Source organism: Camelus dromedarius, chromosome 30 (genome assembly GCF_036321535.1).
Source record: "Camelus dromedarius isolate mCamDro1 chromosome 30, mCamDro1.pat, whole genome shotgun sequence".
Classification (NCBI taxonomy): domain Eukaryota; kingdom Metazoa; phylum Chordata; class Mammalia; order Artiodactyla; family Camelidae; genus Camelus; species Camelus dromedarius.
The window spans coordinates 3679720-3701418 of record NC_087465.1 but is presented as its reverse complement, the minus strand read 5'-3'; the positions used below and the strand labels follow the sequence as shown (position 1 = coordinate 3701418).

The 21699-nt window shown below is 42.0% G+C and overlaps 1 protein-coding gene across 3 annotated transcripts in view; it reads left to right on the top strand.

The window, feature by feature from the left end:
* Positions 1–273: 273 nt before the first annotated feature.
* PLAG1 (PLAG1 zinc finger) overlaps positions 274–21699 on the top strand; it is a 42419-nt gene continuing 20993 nt past the window's right edge. For all 3 annotated transcript variants that reach the window (XM_031441605.2, XM_031441602.2, XM_031441606.2), the window contains exon 1: positions 274–421. The gene's annotated coding sequence lies outside the window, so the exon portion shown is untranslated. The remainder of the gene's footprint in view (positions 422–21699) is intronic.

Here is a 21699-nt window from a genome sequence, read left to right as displayed (position 1 = left end):
GCCGCGGCCCGCCTCTTAACACTTCGGCTTGACGGGCGGCGACACAGGCCAATCGGCGGGCGCAGCCCCGGCGGCGGCGGCGCCCAGTGGCCGGCCCCAGGGCGGAGCGCGCGGGGGGCGGGCGCAGCGGCGGGCGGGGGCAGGGGGCGGGCCGGCGAGAGGCGGGGGCGGCGGCCGAGCAGCCGGGGGAGGCGGCGGTGGGCGCGACGTCGGCGGCGGCGGCGGCGGCGGCGGCGGCGGCAGTTGCAAGTTGGGCTGCAGGGGCAGCGCATACACTACAATGGCTGCTGGAAAGAGGCGTAAGGAAACAATTTCCAGGCCCGCCGCGTCCAGCCCGAAATATGAGAAAAAAATTATTAGAAATTCCGCGGGCGGTGTAAAGGCGGCGGACGGGCCGGAGGGAGGATGTTAAAGCCCCGCGGTGAGTTCTCCCGGGGTCCGGGGCGGCGGAGAGGCGTTTAGCGGGAGAAATATCAGGGTTATTTAAATTATGGGACTAGCCGAGGGGGCAGAGGAGCAGCGGCGGCGGCAGGAGGAGGAAAAGTTTGTGCTACTCTCAGCCCCTGCTCAGGACCCCAGAGGGGAAAATAATAATAAAAAATAAAATAAAATAATTCGGCGGGGGTGTGAGGACTCCCGAAGTCGCTCCTGACAGGGCAGGGGGCGATGCGGCTGGAGACCCGAAGGTGAGGTCGGTGGGAAAAAAAAAAAACCCTTTATTCAGGGTCTGGAAAGTTTGAAAAGTTTTCCTCCTCCTCCTCCTCCTCCTCTCTGGTGCTGTGAATATTGTGACAGCGGCAGCGGCAGCAGCGAGAGCGGAAGACATTAGAGACCCGAAAAATCAGGGAAAAATTAATATAAATTCGGTTTTGAGAGTAAACTCTCCGCATTTTCCACCAAAACATCCCGGGGGAAGGTCGCTCCCCAAAGGGCCTGGCGGAAACCCGCAGTCGGCAATATTTGGGGGGCACTTTGAGTGACTTGGGGTAACTTTGCCCCTTTTTCAAAAGAGGTTTTTCTTTTTGGGGGAAATGAATTTGTTTTTGCCCTTTCCTCAGGTGGGCAAGCCGGGGTCGGGGTGCGGGGTCTGCGGGGCGGTGTGAGCCCTGGGTGTGTGGCCGCGGGGGGAGGGGGTGCTAAATGAAAGCAGGAGATCTGCACAGAGCAGGGACAGCTTGTTGTCAGTATCATAAACAACCAAAATGGAGGGAGAACTCAGGCATATAACCAAATAAAAATTTTTTAAAAATCGCAAAAAATCCCTAAAAATCCGGGATGCTCCCCCTTTTCTCGCTAAAGGTAAAAGTATGAACCGCCTTTCCCCTGAAGTCCATTTTGACTTTGCAGGGACCAAGGAGTTAATATTTATTTATTTTTTAAAACTTTCGAAGGGCAAAAGCCTTTTATAACTCAACCGACAATGAGAAAACGTGAAAATCCGATGCTAGAGAAGGAGGGGGAGGGAGGGGGGAGGTGGTAGTGCAGAAACTGCTAAACTTATTGGTAATGTGGACTGATCTGAGATAAGATAAACACTGTATTTGCTATTTTATAACTCTCTTTTAATGATCGTTGCGGGGTTGTTTTTTTTTTTTTGGTGGAAAAAAAAAGTGATGCCATTTTCTTAATAGAGTTAATATGTGTGATTGGAAGAATAAACCTTTCCGGCTTTAGATTGCATTTTCGTCGCATTTATGCTTCAGGTTTTGTTAGTGGCTCCCTCCTTTCTTTCAGCCAGGCTCTGCAGAGCAGGGGTAGAGAGGTGATGTTGCACAGAGAGGCTGGTGTGCAAGAATGGAGCACCTTTTGGGGTGGGGTGGGGAGTTGCTTGGTTTCTCCCTTCCTGACACGTTTGCTTCACCTGTTCATCCTCAGTAAAGAATGTTAAGCTGAGGTTTTCTGGTTTTACGTGTAGAAAAGGATGGTGCCTCTTGCATCACATTGAAGTTAATGGGAAAGTGCTGCTGATGTTGGTTCCACGTGGGATATGGGACAGAGCAGGGCATTTTAAAGGGACAGCTTCTCTTTTCTTATGATTTTCATCACCTACACAGACTTACTGCGTGAGGACCAGAAGCAGAGGAGCTGGGAGGGTGTGGTGATGGGAGAGCCTTCTCTTTCCATTACTCAAGTGTACCCACCTTAGCAGTGATGGAGGGGAGGGAGGGATAAGCAGGCTTAGCAGAAGATGGGTATTGTGGAGATCAGTTTGTATCCGAGCTGTTCTTTTGTGTAACCAGCCCTCCCAGGAACTTTTCATGTTACATTGCTTTGCTTTGGAAGCTGATTTTGGAAGGAATTGTGGAAAAATGGAAATAGCTTAAGGTGTGTGGTGTAATGGTATAGCATTATTGAACAGTTATGAATTCTGTGCAGTGAGATCAAAGAGCTGTGTATGCCCATAATGTAATTTTACAGCCATTTTGTAAAAGCTGTAAAATACCTAATATTCAGTTTGGCTTCAGGTACATTGAGGACTTCTAGTTGAAAACTGCAGACAGAGTGGTGGAGATTCTTTTACACTGTAAGCAGTAGGCATTTCTTTAAGGAAAAAAAAGCACATACACCAACACCATGGAAAGGTTCAAGTATACCCATTTTAAAACCCCATCCTATACATGTGCTGTAACTCTGCGCCTTGGGAATCAAAAGATTTCAAAACCTTGTGACCTGTCAGTCTGCATCTTTTAAGTTGAATTTATTTGTGTTATTTCACAGGAAATGTTTACTGGTCATAAACTGCTATTGCCTCTAATGGTTTAGATTTTCACAATATTTTTCAGAATTTAAAATGTGTAAGTTGTTTGCTGTGCTCTATTGGAGATTAAGGTTAATCTTGAATAGAATTTACTTGTGTTCCGTTTTCCACAGGTATATGAAGTTTCTGGAATAAATGCCTATTTTCCTTTGTTTTTATGATTTATAGAAGTGGATTAAAATTAGGGCTGGGTTTTTAGACTTCTTATACAAAATATTTTTCTTGCCATACTGTACAAACAAATTATTATTTTGAAGTCTAGTGTATGTTAGCCTGTGTTCACATCTGAGCTCTCATCTGCACCTTTCTGTAAATCCCTTCATGATAGTGTTACATCGGTGTAGTGTTTGAGAACATCATCTTGTGGTTTCTAATTTTTGGAAGCAATTACAGCTTTCTAAGAACTCATTAAAAAATTAATGCCGTGAACTATTGCGAAATCAGATTTGATTGGAAAGTGACTGAACCGTCCATGGAGAAGAGAAACTCCTCCCCCTCTCCAAATAATCTTCCCAGAGAGTTCAGAATGCCATTAATACTTATAAAATCTTTGAAGTTTATCTGACATTTTCATTGTATTTTGGCTCGAGACAGTTACATTGGCTATAAGTAGTCAGAATTAGGCTGTGTGTTTAAAATAAGTGAGACTTTTAGATCTTGAATTGTTGCCACTTTGACAAACCAGATGCTAATATCAATAAATTCAGTTTCTGTAAAAGTGAAGGAAAAGTGTTTCTTCCAGTTATAGTAGATGACTGATAATTCAGGTCATTTGGACACTTTCAAGTTATGATTAGTTAGTTCCTTGTCAACCTAAATAAAAGTGCTGGTATTGTGATTTTTTTTTTCCTATCTCACCAAGGGTGGCAAAAAAAACTTTCTTCATGATTGTGTTTTACACAGCTAGCTACTTGTGTGAATCAGAAAATGCACTCACTCTGAGTGTACAAGTATAAAATCTGTAATTCCTTAGAGAGTCTTCTTTAGATGGGGCACAGCACAGTTACTAATTTGACCTGATTGTATTCAGCCTTTTTAATGCCTTAGAAATGCTACCTGTTGAACATCCCTTTTCTCAAGCTACTATTAAATAATACAAACTTAGAGGAGTAATCTTAAGCTTGTTGTGTACTCAAAATCCTTATTTCAGTTAGAATTAGAGAGCCCCCATAGATTGAGATTCTTGTTTGAAATTTATATGCCTAATTTTGCTTTTGGAAATTCTATAAGGAATGTAGCTGCTGAGAGAGATGATTTATAAATGTGGGCTAATTCTGATAAAATTCTCTATCTATATATTCATGATAGCCTAAGTATTTTAATAAGCAGACATCTTACAGCCAAATAAATTAGTGACTATATTTTTATCAATATAGCTTCAAAATTTTAAGGATACTCTTTGTGTTTTAATGTCATACAAAGGTGTTTTTCCCCCTTCATTTTTACTATAATCCTGGTTGTCACTGTATGCATTTTGGTTTGATATTCGGGAAATTTTCCTTTCTGAGGATTAAATTGTTATTTGCTGAATGAAATATAATGCTCCTGGCTTTGAGATTTGAAAAGCCCAGGAACTGAAACATGTCTCTCTAGCTATCTTTGAAGTTTTGTTTTGATAATCATTTGCCTCTTGAGCTGTGTCAGCAAAATATCGGTCCCTTCCAAGAATGTTTTAATATTTTTTATTTAGCATCTTGTTCTTTGGAAAAAATAATATATATGAAAAATTACCTGTTACACACACATGCATGTACACACACACACACCCCCCCCAAGAAAAAACAAAAAATTTTACTGAATAACTTTACTTCCACTGCCTGGAATATTTGTTCTTTTTGATGTGTTTCCAAGTGTATAGGAAATAAATACACATTTTTCCTCTTTATATTGATAACATCTTAGGTCCTTTAGTTATTTGAGTAAGGGAAGAGTTTCAGAAGAAGGAAAGAACAACTGAATCTGTTCAACAAAATCCAAGATAGTGAATATGTTAAAGGTAAAACTATAAATTGTCCCTTGAGTCATTTTTTAAATGTTTTAAGAACCTGATAAACACCTTATCTAGAACATCAGATACTTTGAAAATATATCAGTCACTGCAAAGAAGCAAAAATAGACCTTTAATTTCTTTAATTTTAACAAGAATTAATGTAGGCAGCATATTTAACCAATTAGTAAGTGTTTAGGTAGCTTTGGAAAAGTATTTACAAATAAGTTAAATGTGAGGGCAGGGTATATCAGATTGATGAACTGTAAAGTTAGCTATGATTCTAGAATTCATGCAAGGGAATTCTTTTCCATTTTACAGTAGGACCACTTTGGAGGCAACTAATTTTTACTTTTGTATGCATTTCAGTACCTGTTGTTTTGTTTTTTTTTTTTTTAAAAAAGCCTGAACCTGACATCTACTGTGTTACTCCTTTTCATTTACAACAGGGCAGCTTTTATGTCTCATTAGCAAATTTAATTTTTAAATTTAACTTGAGAAATGAAATGCAAATTTTTAGACCATAGTGTTTTACAAAAGTATTGGTGTGTAGTTATTAACATTTGAAGTTGTGAGGAATATACATGTCTGAAAGCCTAGTAGACATTGTTGCAGGGGCATAATTTGGTTTTTACTTTTAAATCTCTTGGCCTGCTGCCCAGTGGTTTGCATTCTACTGTGTGTCCACCTGTCCCTGCCTCCTCCCTCCAGGGTGGTATTGACAACGGTATGGTGCTAAGGAACTACCAAGGGTGCTTTGGTATCTCTCTGTTCTGATTCTGTGTATGTATTGGTGTGTGTTGTTGTTAAGATGTTAAGATTTTTGCTCTTTTTTTTTTTTAATGCTTATCAGAAAACAAAATCCCATTGTTATGGAACAGAAATAATATCTCATTTTTAAAAAGTGAAGTGGTGTGATACTGCATTAAAATTGTTAGTATTTAAAAGTCCCTGGATGTCTTGTAAACAGAGTTACTGCAGGATCAGGGTATTAAAAGTAACCACAGTGTGTGTGGGGAATTTGAGATGACGACCTAAGCAATGTGTGTGCCTGAGAAGAATGAATGAATTTAGGCAATTATGTCCTTGGTTAATAGGAGAAGCAATTTGCTTGAGATGTTTCCTTGCATTTTTTTTAAGTGAAAATTTTTCCTAATCTAAAAACATAGAAAACCTAGAAATATGATTGTGTTAGAAAGCAAAAATGTTCTTTTTGGATGCCTTTTTTAAAAAAGAATTTTAAATAATTAGAATGTGTAACAAGAATATAAGTATGGACTAAAATGTCCAAAATTGGTGGGAAAGAACTAGGTAGATGAGAATATCAGATTAAATAATAATCATGGTAAATTTAAAATTTGACTTACATGAATAAAGAATAACTAACTACAAAGTAAATAATAATAAATTTATCCCCCCAAAATGAGAGTGATAATTGAAGGAATCTATAAGAGAGTGTTTTTTAATGCAAATTGCTGGCTCTATGATAACCTTTTAAAAATAGATTCTCCTCAATTTTTCCTCCATATCTTTAGACCTGTATTAAACTAAATTAAATTCTAAGAATAATTTTAGTGGTTATTTGGAATTCTTTATTTTTAAATAAGGAAAAATGATTTTTTGTTATTTTTTTAAGAGGTTAAAGATTATTTTAAATGTGTACCTAAGTGAAGTGTTCTGAAAAATCTCAGAAACTACTGAAAATTATTTTCTTCATTCTTCATCTGAAAGTTTAAAACTTTCCATTAGGTTAATGAAATAAATTGTAAAACCTTAGTCTCAGAACAATGTACTTTGTGAACTTTTTAAGGACAATTTAAATCATTTCTTACAGGCTTCATAATATTTAAAAAGCTTTTCACAAGTAAAGATAAGAACATTCACAAAGTTCTTAGTTTCTGAGATGTTTTTAGGTGTATGCTGACAATTAAAGAATTTTCTTTCCCATTTATTAGTTAGCAATTGATTTTCTGAAGGAGAATCTGGACCTATTACAGCCTTAAGTTCGGGAATGGAATTTTCCTTTACTATTAGACAGTATTTTGAGGGTAGAGCATACAGCTTTCCTTCAAGGCTCTTCGTAGAGTGTGGTGATCTGCATTGCAGAGTCTGGAGGTCTGCCTTTTTTTGAGAGTGAGAAACTCATTTTAGGCTTTCAGATATTAAATATCTGAATTATTGTCTCAAACCAGTATTAGAATTGCACATGTGTTTGTTGATTATTTATGCTATCCTCTCTTTTAGTTTCTAAATATGGGAATGTTCATACTCAGGTTAAATGCTACAACTAAAGGGCTGCCATTTGACTTTTTTAGAAATATATGTATCTTTTAAATCTATGGTTAGACATTAGAGCCTTTAATTTTGAGTTACATTTCTGGTGACTGTTAAACTGGAAATCAGTTAGAGAATGAGGAACTTAGTCACTTTGGCTAATAGGCAAAATTAGAAAAAAATTCAATCAATTTTTTCACTTGAAGATACTTTAGTAAAAAGCTGATTGAACTGTTCTTGACTAGAATTTTGAGAAATTGAACCTGGAAGCTTGAGGTGGTTCAAATGTGCAGGCTCAAAATAGCACCAGTTGAATTTTAGTCTACTAGAGTTTCTCAGTAACTTGATTTTGTTTTCTTGTATTGTCTTAATGCTGGAATTACATAGAGCCTGCATCACTTTTCATCACTTGTCATCTAAAAGAGTTATAATAATAGGTTTTATTTTATCAACTTCAGGCAATGAAATGAAAATACAGTTTTATATAAGAGTACATTACCTTTTTTAAGCTACTTTGTGCATTTCCTGAGTATAATCTCTTTAACTGTTCCATTCCAAAGGAGGGAAATTAGCTCCATGACTTTAAAACTAAATTTGTTCTAAATTTGCAGTTTATGGGAGAGTTGTCACTTTATATATTTGGATAAGATCTATTATAACCTTAAAAATAAATATTAATATGACCATCATATCTGACTATAAGCTACAGCTCAAACATGAATTTACTTTCCTTGTATTTCTAAAATTGTTTTCTAAATAAAACTGAGAAATGTTTTTCATGTGTTTTTTCTAATTTGTTATTGTCTGAAGTGATTTAATTGGGTAAAATTTCCATTTCAATTATGTTTCTCTTCTAATATTAATGGAATTTTACTTGAAAATTACTATTCAAAGGTACAGTGTTTCAGCACTAAAATAGAATTAGATGTATAATTCTAATTATATAGGTATGTTAATTATACCAAGAGTGGTGGAAGCAGCCCTAGCAGTTCTTATTTGGAATAGTTTAAAATGTTTCAAAGAAAGTGCCTGTGAGTATAAGGCACACCTCTAACAGCAGTTTATAATACTTGATGCTTTTTTTTGTTTCTGCTTCATAAAATTTGAGCATCCTCAGAGCTACCGTCATGCAAACAAATCACTGATTTAACTATGCCCTGTGTAAAGGTGCCTGTACCAGGTTTAGCTTTTAATGTAGTTTTCTTTAGCTTCCTTATAAGGAAAAGGTGTAAGACAGATATTCCTTAGTAATAATTTGGTGCACATCACATTTTAAAAGATATTATAAGTAAAATATATTGTCATAATTGTTTACTCAAATTAAAATGAAAGTAAATTATCTAGTAATAGTTTTAATTAGACACAGAATGAGGTTTTAAATACTTAACTGGATAACTTGATGTACTGCTGAAATATAGAGAATTTTCATTGAAAATTGCTTTTGTACCTGAATCTTTTTTTCTGTGCCTAGAAGTTTGTAAATAAAAGTGAACAAATATAAAAGTCTGGCAGTTTGTAGAAGTTCCTAAACATGTATCCTTTAACAGTGAATTAAAATATATTTTTCAAATACATGGGCAAAATTACTTCAAAAAGCATAATATATTCAATCATTGTAGTTATTTTTCAAATAAAAGTGGTGGTGAATGGGTTAGTATTGTTTTTATCTACATCAGTTGACTATTGTAGTCGAAATTTTTAATCATTAAGCATTTAATACTCTGAAAGATACTTCAGGGTTTTTTTAAGTGGAATAACAGGGTTTTCCTTAAAACCTTTTCTTTTTGGACATTATAGCATAATTAAGATAGTTATTTTAGAACTCTAACTGCTTTTATTTAGTAAGAGAATTCCTGTTCCCAAGATCATGTTGTTCTTAGGAGAAGTTCCTATCTTGAAGGACTCTTAGTCATAGCTCAGGGTATCTTTTTAAAGTATATACGAGAAACCTTTCTTCTTTCTAGAGTTAGGCGTTTATCACTATGAACTTCCCTCTTTGGACTGCTTTTGCTGCATCCCATCAATTTTGGTGTGTTCCATTTCCATTTTTATTTGTCTCAAGTCTTTTTTTTAATTTCTTCTGATTTCTTTTTTGATCTATTGGTTGTTCAGTATCATCTTGTTTAATTTCCACATAGTTGTGAATTTTCCAGTTTTCTTTATGTAATTACCTTCTAGTTTCGTACTACTATTGTCAGAAAAGATGCTTGGTATTATTTCAGTCCTCTTAAATTTATTGGGACTTGTTTTGTGGCCTAACATATGATCTGTCTTGAAAAATTTTCCATATGCACTTGAGAAGAATGTGTATTCTGTTGCTTTTGGATGGAATGTTCTCTAAATGTCTGTTAGGTCTGTCTGGTCTGATGTGTCATATAATGCCAATATTTCCTTATTGATTTTCTGTCTGGTTGATCTGTCCCTTTATGTAAGTGAGGTATTTAAATTCCCTTCTATTATTGTATTGCTGTGTATCTCTCCCTTTAGGTCTGTTAATAGTTGCTTTATATATTTAGGTGCTCCTATGTTGGGTATATAAATATTAACAGATATTATAGCTTCTTGTTAAATAAACAACCTAACTTTTAGGGATATTTTAGGAAGTAGGAAAAGAACTTGGGGAGCTAGAAAAATAAGAACAAATGAAGCCAAAAGTTAGTAGAAGGAAGGAAATATCGAAGATTAGATAAAAAATGAGAGACCAAAAAAGATAATAGAAAAGATCAATGAAGTTAAGAGCTGTTTCTTTGGAAAGATAAATGAAATTCACAACCTTTAGCCAGACTCACCAAAAAACAAAAACAAAAAACAAGAAAGAGACTCAAATAAATAAAGTTAGAAGTGAAAGCTGGCACAGCAAATAGCGCAGAGAAATACAGGTGATCAGAGGAAACCGCTGTGAACAGCTCTACACTAACAAATTGGACGACCTAGAAATGGACAAATTCCTAGAAACGTACAAACTACCAAGACTGAATTATGATGAAACAGAAAATCTGAGCAGATGGATTACTGGTAAGACAATTGAATCAGTAATCAGAAACCTCCCAAGAATCAGAAGTCCACAGTCAACCAGATGGCTTTACTGGTGAATTCTACCAAACATTCAAAGAAGAATTACAGTCATGCCTCATTTTATTGTGTTTTGCAGATATTCATTACATTTGTGTTTTTTACAAATTGAAGGTTTACAGCAACCCTGTGTCAAGCAAGTATATCAGCGCCATTTTTCCAATAGCATTTGCTTACTTCTGTGTCATATTTTGGTAATTCTCACAATATTTTAAACTTTTCATTGTTGTTATATCTGTTATGGTGATCTGTCATCAGTGTGATCTTTGATATTACTATTGGAAAAGGATTATGACTCACTGAAGGCACAGATGATGATTAGTATTGTTTAGCAATAAAATATTTTTAATTACATTGTTTTTTCAGACATAATTCTATTGCACACTTAAAAGACTGCAGTACAGTGTAAATGTAACTTCTTTATGCACTGGGAACACAACAACAAAAATTCATGTGACTGGCTTTTTGCAATATTGGCTACATTGCAGTGGTCTGGAACTGACCCTGCAACACCTCCAAGATATGCCTGCACTTACAGTCCTTGTCAAACTCTTCTGAAAAATAGAAGAAGGAGGAACCCTTTCAAAATCATTTACAAGAACAACTGTTGCCCTGATACCAAAACCGGACAACGATGCCACAAATAAGGAAAATTATAGACCAAGATCTTTGATGAACATAAGCAAAAATTTTCGACAAAATATTAGCAAACTGAATTCAATAGTACAGTGAACAGAGCATACACCATGATCAGCTGGGATTTATTCCAGGGATGCAAGGATGGTTGAACATCTGCAACTTGGTCACTATGATACATCACGTTAACAAAATGAAGGGTGAAATTATATGATTATCTCAATAGATGCAGAGAAGGCATTTGACAAAAATCAATGTCTGTTTATGGTTAAAAACAACAACAACAACAACCTTTCAACAAATCAGGTACAGAGGGAATGTACCTGAACATGATAAAGGCCATGAATGACAAGCCCAGAGTTAGCATACTCAGTGGTGAAAACCTTTTTCTCTAAGATCAGGAAAGAACACGGATGCCCACTCTCACCACTTTTATTCCATGTAGTGTTGGAAGTCCCAGCCAGAACAGTTAGGCGACAAAAAAGTTAAAGGCATCCAAATTAGAAAGGAAGAAATAAAATTTTCACTATTTGCAGATGACATGATATCTTATATAGAAAATCCTAAAGACTCCTCCCCCAAAAACTGTTAGAACTAATAAATGCATTCAGTAAGGTTTCAGGATACAAAATCAGTACACAAAAATCTGTTGCATTTCTGTACACTGATAGTGAACTGTCAGAAAAAAAAATTAAGAAAACAATCCCACTTACAGTTGCATAAAAAAAACCCTAGGAATAAATTTAACTAAGGAGGTGAAAAAACCGTATACTGAAAACAGTAAGACACTGGTGAAGGAAATTGAAGAAAGCACAAATAGAAACATATTCCATGCTGTGAATTAGAGAAATTAATATTGTTAAAATGTCCATATTACCCAAAGCAATCTACAGATTCATTGCAATCCCTATCAAATTCCAGTGGCTCACAGATACGGAAAACAAACTTATGGTTACTGGGGGAGAAGGGGGTGGGAAGGGATAAATTGGGAGTTTGAGATTTGCAGATACTAACTACTATAGGTAAGATAAGATAAACAACAAGTTTATAGTACAGGGAACTATATTTAGTATCTTATAGTAACCTATAATGAAAAGGAATATATGTAGGTATATGTATGACTGAACTATTATGCTGTACACCAGAAATTGACACAACATTATAAACTGACTATGCTTCAATTAAAAAAAATTTCAGTGACATTTCTCAGAGAAATAGAAAAAACAATCTTAAAATGTATATGAAACAATAAAAGACCCATAATACCAAAGCAATCTTGAGAAAGAAGAACCAAGCCTCACGCTTCCTGATTTCAAACTATACAAAGTTATAGCAATAAAACTATAAGGTACTGGCATGAAAACAGACACATAGATCAATGGGACAGAATAGAGAGCCCAGAAATAAACCCACCCATATATGGTCAATTAATATATGACAAAGGAGCTATGAATATGCAGTGGGGAAAGGACAGTCTCTTCCAAAAATTGTGTTGGGAAAATTGGACAGCCACATACAAAAGAATGAAACCAGACCACTGTCTTACACTATACATTAAAATTAACTCAACATGGATTAAAGACTTGAACATAAGACCAGAAATCATAAAACTCTAGGAGAAAACACGGCAATAAGCTCCTTGACACAGATCTCGGCAATGATTTTTTGAATCTGACACCAAAAGCAAAAACAATAAAAGCAAAAATCAACAAGTGGCATTACATCAAACTAAAAAGCTTCTGCACAGCAAGAAAACCATCAACAGAATTAAGAACCAGCCTACTGAATGGAAGAAAATATTCACAAACTGCATATCTGATAAGGGGATAATGTTCAGAATATGTAAAGGACTCATAGAACTCAATCACAAAAAAAAATTGATTAAAAATGGGCAGAAGATCTGAATAGACATTTTTCCAAGGAAGACATACAGACGGCCAACAGGTTCATGAAAGATGCTCTACATCACTAATCATCACAGAAATGCAAATCAAAACCACAGTGGAATGTTACCTCACAGCTGTTAAAATGGCTGTTATCAAAAAGACTAGAAATAACAAGCGTTGGTGAGGATATGGAAAAAAGGGAACCGCTGTGCACTGTTGGTGGTGTAAACTGGTGCAGTCACTATGGAAAACTGGATGGAAGTTCCTGAAAAAATTAAAAATAGAAATACCATATGACCCAGCAATTCTACTTCTGGGTATTTATCCAAAGAAAATGAAAACAGTAACTCAAAATAGGTATGTACCCCCTGTTCACTGCAGTATTATTTACAATAGCCAAGATACCGAAACAAGTTAAGTGTCCATCAGTGGATGAATGGATAAAGAAGATGTGGCAGATATATAGTGGAATATTATTCAACCATAAAAAAGAATTAAATCTCACCATTTGTGACAACATGGACCTCAAGGGTATTATCTAAGTGAAATAAGTCAAACAGAGAAAGACATATAACATATGATCTCTCTTATATGTGAAATCTATTAATGAATGAATGAATGAGTTTCTAAAAACCCCAAGCTTATAGATACATAGATTGGTGGTTGCCAGAGGCAGAGAGTGAGGGGTGGGAGAAATGGATAAACTGGTTTTGGTTTAGGTTTAGTTTAACTAAATGGGAAACAGGAACAAAACAAAAATATATACTAGAGATACAGTTGTCCTACTTAAACATTGGGTCTGATGTAGTGCTTAGATTTCATCATGCCCAGTTCACCTTTTATCAACCAGTGCAGGAAGAGGAAGAGAAAGCAATTTGTTTTGAGAGAAGTGCAACTGATCACATTCAGAGGCTGACTCATAAGGGCTTTTCTAAAATGCATGATACCTCTGCCAGAATTAAAAGGAATTTCTTAATTAAAACCATAATGCCCGTGTGTCTAAGAAGTGTTTTCTCAATCAGATTTCAGGCACACTTGTCTGCCTGCACTGGCCACTCCAGCGTTCTGCTGTTTGCATGTGTTTTGTTCTCAGTGCTGCCACCCTGTGTATGGCTGTGCCTCTGTACTGTACGCACTGACTTTCTGTGCTTTTTTATCAAGTGATAACGTCCAAAACTACTTCTGGAAAGTAAGCATACGTATTACAGTAAATTTGAGAGATACTTTAGTGTACTCTGCTACGTGTTTAATGCTGTGCTGAATCTAGGTTTTTTAAAGGTTTCATAGTTCAGAAGTATGGCATTCAACTGCCAAAGATGAGATTTGGGAATTTTTTTTTAAAGACAAATACCTTTATCTGTTTCATCGGTCACTTCACTAAAATAAGTTGGAACTGGACTAGTAACTTAAATACAGCTTGACATTAATCAAATGCAAAAGCAGAGGTTTTGATCCTTTAAAGATGAGAAATAGTTTAAGATTCCATTTTAGCCAAGTTTTAGTTAAAAGTTCTTCCTAGTAAAAGCAAAACCAAAATGAGCACAAAAGAGACTGTTTCTGTTTAAAAAGAAAAAGAAACTAAACTTGATTGGTTAAATTATCTCTGGAATCATTAGCCAACATGACTTTTAAATTATATCACCCAAAGTATTTTGAGTATTAATACTAGGCATCAACCATGAGACACATTGGCTGGATAGCAGTGTTTGTTTTCACCTGTATTATCTCATTTAATGTTTACAGCAATCTTTAACATAGGAAGTGCAAGCATAATACATGTGCAGGGGGCAATAATGAGCCCAGAAACTGGAATTCTGTTCCTTTTTATGAGTAAATCTATAGACTGGACAGGCCATAGAAGCTAATTATTATGCATTAATTCGCTAGTATAAACCTAAATTACATCCATGTTGAAGTTAAAATATTTACTTTAAACATCTATTTGTTGTAAAAATAAAATTTTCAGTCCTAAGGTTGGCACTGAGTTAGAAAGTGCTGTATATCTACTTATTTTTAAAAGCTATCCATAATGTATTGGGGGAAATTTTAAAAATTTACTAAGTTAAAGGAGTTTTTTTTAAAGATATAAACCTAAACTTTGTTTTTTTAATGATCTTAAATAGGTGTACTTTTACTGATTTTTGCTTTAAAACACATTTATAGCAAAGCCATCTGATTTCAGAATAATGAGCATCTCTTTTTGAATTTTTGAATAGTTTCTGTTCAATAAGTAATGTAATTCTATATCATGATAATTAAAAATATTTTTTGGTTGGATTAATTTTGGATGTTAAGTTTCCCAAATAGAAATATCACTGATGATCTTACCTTTAGGGGAAGTGAAAGAATTTACTGCAGCGTGTGGTATCATCTCAATTACTGCAAAATTCCAGCTGCAGCTCAGAATCCCCGTTTTGTTATCATGTACTCAGGAGTCTGTGTCAGGGCTGCTCCAGCCCCCAGCCGCCCATCCTCGTGTCTCCCCTGCTCAGTGCTCCCAGGCCTCCTTCCCTGGCAGAGACAAGTGTCACAGAAGCCCTTTGCCTTCTCCTCCCTTCTTGTGCCGTCCGGCCATCCGTCGCTGTTAGACCCCCTGGAAGAGTGGTCCCCGCTCTGTTGCCTTCACCTCCTTTCCCCGTTGGGCCGTCTCGCCCACCACTTCTGTGAGGCTGTTTGAAGGACACACCCGTTAGGAGCCCCCAGGGACCAAATCTAGTGGCATCTTCTCCTTTTTGCCCCCCTCGGCGTTTCTGCAGATGTGCCGCTTTCGTGCGCCCCCCTCTCCTCCTGTTCCTCCAGCAGCTTGGGTGCTGCCCCCGTCCCCCTGACATTTCGGTGGCCCCCTCTCCTCCCTCAGGGTCTGCTGCTCAGCATGGGCATCCGCCCTCTCCCAGCAGCGTGGGGAGCACAGCCTGGGCCTCCCCCTTCCTGGGACGTCCAGGCGGGCATCACCACGTCTGCCGCCTGGACGCCTTTCCTCCGCCTCCTGTTCAGTCAGCACTGCCCAGAGGGCCCGCCGCAGGCCAGGTGGTGTGCCAGGCTTGGGCCAGGTGGGAGGAAGGAGACAGTACACAGCTTTGTCACCCGCGGCAGGTGGCCGGGAGGACGAGGACATGAGGAGCAGCATACGGATGAAGGGGCCTGCGGAGGGGGCCCTGACAGACAGGGATGGGAAAGGCCTTCTGGTCAAGGGAATTCTGTGTGGGGCCCTCGTGCTGGGAAGGAGCAACCTGGGGGCGAGGAGACTCTTCCAGACGGAGACCCTGTCGGAGGAGGAGCCCAGCCAGGCACGGGAGCCAGGTGAGCGTGGCAGGAACTCCTGAGCAGGCATGGTCGCCCTTCGCAGGCTGGCTGTTCCCTCCAGCCTCATCTTCCTCCGGGTTGGCCTCCTCATGTGGCTCAAGGACCTGGGTGCAGTGAAGTCATCCCTCCCCAGGCAGGCACCCCTGCCAGTGCAGCTCCTTGGGATTCAAGACACCCCTCTCCCCCAGCCTGCCGGGCTGTCCTGCTGGTTGTCACCTCTTCCCTGGGGCACTATCCTGGCTGGTGTGCATCCAGTCCTGAGCACCCCTCTCTCTCTCGAACCAGGCACAGGAGAAATGTCTGGAAGGGGTGCCTGTCCTCAGGGGCAGACTGGAGGGCAGCCTGTGGTGGAAGGAAGCTGGAGGAGGCCTGGGACAGCAGTCAGGGGCCGTGTGACACGGAGCATCCGAGAGGGTGTCCCGGGAGAGCGTCGGGGAAGAGTGGTGCGGCCCCAGCCCCGCAGTGTCGGCGGGAAGAGGCCTGAGTCTGGCCCCAGGGAGTCGCAGCCAGCCTCCGTGGATGGGAAGTACGAGACCACAAGCTCAGGGGGCAGGGAGGTGGCTTGTCCCGTCCCTGTGCCACCCCCTAGCCCGTGCCTGGGCCCTTCTGACACGTGCAGACCCCCGTCCACCACCCGCAGGCTGACCCCACCCCAGCAAGCCTCGCAGGGGCCCTCATGCTGGGAAGGAGCGTGAGACTGGTGCGGACACACCAGGCCAGGGGGACCCAGCATCCCGGGGAGACACTGTGTTCCCCTGTGTGTATGTGTACATTCACGTACTTCCAGAGAGAGAGGGCGCAGGGGAGAGAGGGAGGGCGGAGAGCACACCCAGCTCACACCCAGGGAGGGGAGAGACGCAGAGACTGCTCTGGGGACAGCCCCACGGCCATGAGATCCATGCTTCCGCAGGATGGGCTGGGGGTGGGTGGGTGGGCGGCAAACCCTGGGTGAGGGGCAGTGACACCCAGCTAGGAGGTGGAAGGTGCGGGGGACAGACTCCAGCATGAGAAGGTGGGGACACACACTCAGAAGCGGGGCAGTGGACATTCCAGGCTGGTGGGTCACTCACCGGGAGGGACAGGAGGGACACACACACGTACAAGATGGGGGAGTTACACTAACACCGGGATGTGAAGGGAGACGAGGCACACTGGGCTGAGGAGGGAGAGACACTCGCAGACCCAGAAGGCGCTGGACACCCGCACGGGTACCAGGAGTGTGGGAGACGCGCCGTGTACGCACTGCAGGGAGAGGCGGACTCCCCGAGGGGACGAGGACACACACACAACAGGAGGGGAGAGAGGTGGTCAGAAAGGAGACGGGGGCCCCCCATGCCTCCAGAGTCATGGAGACACACAGCTTGCCCACACCTCCGGTGTCTGTGCTTCAGGTTGGGGAGCGACGTGTTCCCCGGGGGCGTCTGTGGGTGGAAGTTACACTTGACCGCTGATGGTACTGTAGCCTCCAGTCCGCCCTTGGGTCACACAGCTCCCTGCAGAAGGCCAGACCTTATTCCTTCTGCCCTAATTAAAGGACTAAGCGTCACTGACATTCACAGACAGGTGGTGGTTCTCCGAGGCTCACAGATGTGTTCATCGCAGCCGCCTCCCGAGTCCCAAGAGCAGGAAGCCGGCTGCGCTGTGGGTGTTGCCTGGAGCACGACCTGGACCCGCGAGCCAGGGCCCCTGCCTGCTCCCAGCTTCTAACTCTGGGGGCACAACGCCTGGACTTGCAGTGGGGGCGTCTCGGGCTCCCTCTCGTGGAACTAGGTCTTCTAGGTCCTCGTTTTGGGGACCCACAGCATCAGGTGGCAGTGGGAAGCGCCTGCGCTGTGCCTCCGGCCGGTGCACTCACGCCCAGCGGCATGCTCGCTTGCGTTCACAGAGGAAGCAGAGGAGGCTCCACGAAGCTAAGTAACTGAGTGCTATTCGAGGTGACGCATGAAGATTACCTGCTTCATAGAAGTGCGCGAGTGGCTTTCCTTTCCTAGCAGCCCGTCCGCTCTGTTCTGTGCAAGTCCAGCTCACGGTGGCAGCAGCGACAACAGTTCTCTCCTGGAACTTGAACCTCTAAGAGTCTCACAGTCTGTTAATAGACTAATACCAGCTTATTAAGTAATCAATGTTTTTCTTTTATGTTCTACTTTAATATTTAATAGAATACCACTATCTGATATTTTACATACTAATAATTAATACTAATCTATTAATAACTAACAGTCCAATAGAGACTCTAGTTCGAATCTGTAATAGACATTAGGTAACTTGGCCCCAAGTTCACTGAGAAAATTGAGTATCAGATGTGCCTGTTGACCCCCAGTTCCCTGACCACCAACTGCCTCTGCCCCCCAGCTCCTCCTTGTCTCGCTGCTCTCCTGCCCAGGGCTCACCGACTCTGCTCCTGTCCCCTTGAATATGGGCATGTGTTCACGCCACTGGCTCTTTTGTCTCCAGCCAGTGGAGATGTTCAAGATCTCCAGGTGGAAACGTTTTGAAGCTTGACTCCACCTCCATCCATCCATCCGGCCATCCTTTCTCCTGCAGAACTGCATGTCTTCAACTCCTGTCCCAGACCTCGCCGATTCGGGCCTCCACGCGTGTGAGCATGTGTGTGCACACGCACCACACACCTCCCCCCCCACACACACCCCCTTGCCAAGCCCAGCGGGGGCTGCCCCCAGTGCCGAGTCTGTCTGCTCAGTGACTCCAGGCCCCTCCCCAGTACTGAGCCCGCTGCCTCCAGGCCACCATGTTCAGCCACCTCCCCGCTGGCACAGTGCCTCCATCCTGCTACCCTGACTCGGTCTCCACCCTTATGACAGTTAAAAGTGGCGGTCATTGTCCACTGAGTGATTGTTAGAAAGCCTGATTGTTGAAAACCCTCTCCCAGAGTATTTATTTCTAGAAAATAATTTATATAATTGAAAGGCCGTGACTAACGAAGCGATTTTACATCCGCTCAGAGCAGTACTTCCTTGGCTTCAGCAGAGTGTGCCTGCAGCTGGACTGAGCGGCCGGGGACCTGTGGCGGTGACGGTCAGGGCTTCAGACACGCTCAGGCACACTCCTTCCTTCACAGGACTTGCAGGGGTCGTAAGCGGCATGTGAACAATTTCTGACTTTGCCGTCATCAGCCAGGTTTTATTGAGCACCCACACAGCGTGTAGTTCATCACTTACTCTGGAGGTTAAGTGTGGTGCTGCATTTAGAGATTTTCTTTGAAAAACTTCTTATTATAGAATATTTCAAAAATACACACAAGTGGCGAGAACAGTTGAATGCCTTGTTACCCCCCATAACCAGTTTCAACGGTTGTCACCTCCGTGACCAGTCTCGGTCCATCAGTACCCCACCCACCCCCATCCCTTCTCCTGCCGGCTGTTTTAATAGAAAACTATTTCATATCTTTTGTATGTTTTTGGTATGTGTTTCCAAAACGTATAGACTCTTTTGAGAGGTACAACTGTCACACCCCAAAAGAACAATAATGCCTTAATATCATCAAATGTTTACTGTTCACATCTCCACTGTCACCTCTTAACTTTTTAAAATGATTTTCATGATTCAAATCCAACAAGGCCTGTGTCTACTCTGAGTCAGCCTATCTCTTAAATCCATCCAGACCTTCCATTTTTCTCCCCTTAAAACTTACTTGTTGAAGAAGCTGGTCTTTGGTTTGGTTTGGTTTGCTTTGCTTTTGGCTGCGTCCTGTAGAGTTTCCCGTAAGTCTGCGTTTTCGCTCATCGCATCCCTGTTGGATGGTCTGACGTGCTTCCGTGGCCCCTCATTTTATGTAGGAATCAGGTTCTGCTTTTTGCCTCCAAACATGTTAAAGTTGCCTAGAAAGACAAGTTGGGAAGATTGAATGTGAAGGAAGTGAATTCTGAATGAAGTCCTATAAGCAATAAGAATGACATTGAGATGTGTGTGTGTGTGTGTGTGTGTGTGTGTCTAAATATAAAATAAATCAAAATGGTCATCAAAAATGACGTTTGGTACTAACAGGGATTTCCTCCTGGTATTTTTTTTTCTTTAAACCTGCGTAATGCTTTTGTAAACTGAATTGGGATCCTCTTGATTTCGTGTCCTGCTTTTTGTGTAAAGGTTATTTCCCGTGTACTTTTACGTTCTTTGTACACACTCCTGGGAAGCCGGGCTGCTCTGAGCGAGCACCGCGTTTACTGAGCCTTCCCCGTGGTTGGCCAGGCAGCGTGTTTCCAGTCTTCACATAACACAGTGGTGGGTGGCCTTGTGTGTAAATCTTTGTGTGCATCTCGGGTTATTTTCTTCAGATAAATTCTTGTGAGAAGTAAGTGGAGAAGATGATAAAAAGCCTTCTTTTACTTGGCAGTTGCTCGGCCAGGGTGACTTCTGGAAGTCGCCGATGGTTCGTGGGCGCATTTCCTCTACCCTCCCCAGCGTGGCCAGGACCCCATCTCTGCTTTTTGACTTCTCTTGTTATGTATTTCTCTTTCCTGTGTTTTTCCCGCGCAGCCATCGCCTCCTGCTTGTCTTTGACACTGGAGGCTGCCTGTCGCCCCTGTGCCCAGAGTCTCAGTCAGCCACCTGTTACCGTTTGCCTGAGAGACCAGCACTGAATGAGCGAGGGCAGGGCACTCACCTCCGCGATAAAGTGTCTGATGTGCGTGGATTCGTAGCCTCAGCTTTGGCTGTTCCCACCCTGTGTTCTCCTATCTGTTTCTCCCCCTTTGTTTTAGGTCGTGGACGTTGCAGTGTGAGAGAAGGATCACTGTTTTATTAATACTGCAAGTTCACGTTAAGGTGAAGGCGGAGAAACTCACCAGCCAAACTGTAAATTAGTTGGAAACTGCAAAACGGATAAATTAAGGGAGTGATTATTCACACAGCCTGTTAACTCAGCACATCAGTCCAGGTTCACAGGCCTTCCTCACGGTTGCCGGTCTTTTGTGCTGTCACGAAGGGACTGGTCAGTTCCAGACTGACATACACCCCGTGGGGCTCTTTCATGGTGAAGGATTTGATGAGCGCAGAGAGATCCTTAAACCCTGAAACAGAAGCAGATAGGGAAAGTGAGGGACGAAGTATAATCTTCAGAAACAACTCTTAAAACCCGGATGGGAATGTATTAGAAAGCCATTCCTCTGCTGGCATGCCGTCACCTCTGCACGGCTGGTGCCCGCTCGCCCTTGCACCTGTCCCCAGCGTCGCCTCCTCTGTGGCTCAGCATCAGTGGCTGCCCGTCGGTCCTCCGCCTGTGGCAGTGTGCTCCCTGGTTCGGCTCTGCCGGCGCCCCGTCCTCCTGGGTTTGTTCCCCTGCTCCAGGGGCCAGCCCTACTCGTCCCTTCTTGTTTGCCTCTCAGCCTTTCCTTCTCCACCTGGTCCTCCCCGTCCGCAGGGTACCCCGCCCAGCCTCTGCTGTTGGGGAGGGAGACAACACGTGGTGATGGAACGCTCTCCCTTCTGTACTTCGCCCTCCAGCAGCTGCTCCTTCCCCAGGGGGACGTGTCCCGGAGCCGCAGAGCCTCGGGTGGTGCTGACTCTTCACCCGCTGGTTCCAGCCCGGTTTCTCCACCCGGGATTACTGAAAGCCTCTGTGTCACTAAATCCAAAGCGAGGAGGGTTTGCCACTAATCTTGACCACAGCCCCCTGGAACGTCTCCTCCTGGCCGCGGGCGTTCCGCCTTCGCTGTCCTGCGCGTGGAAGGAAGAGATCCTCCTGTTGCATCTCCCCACGCTCCCTCCCCAGACCGCGCCTCCTGTGTCCCCCTCGGGCCGCCTGCCCGCTGTCCGCCCCTGCCCCT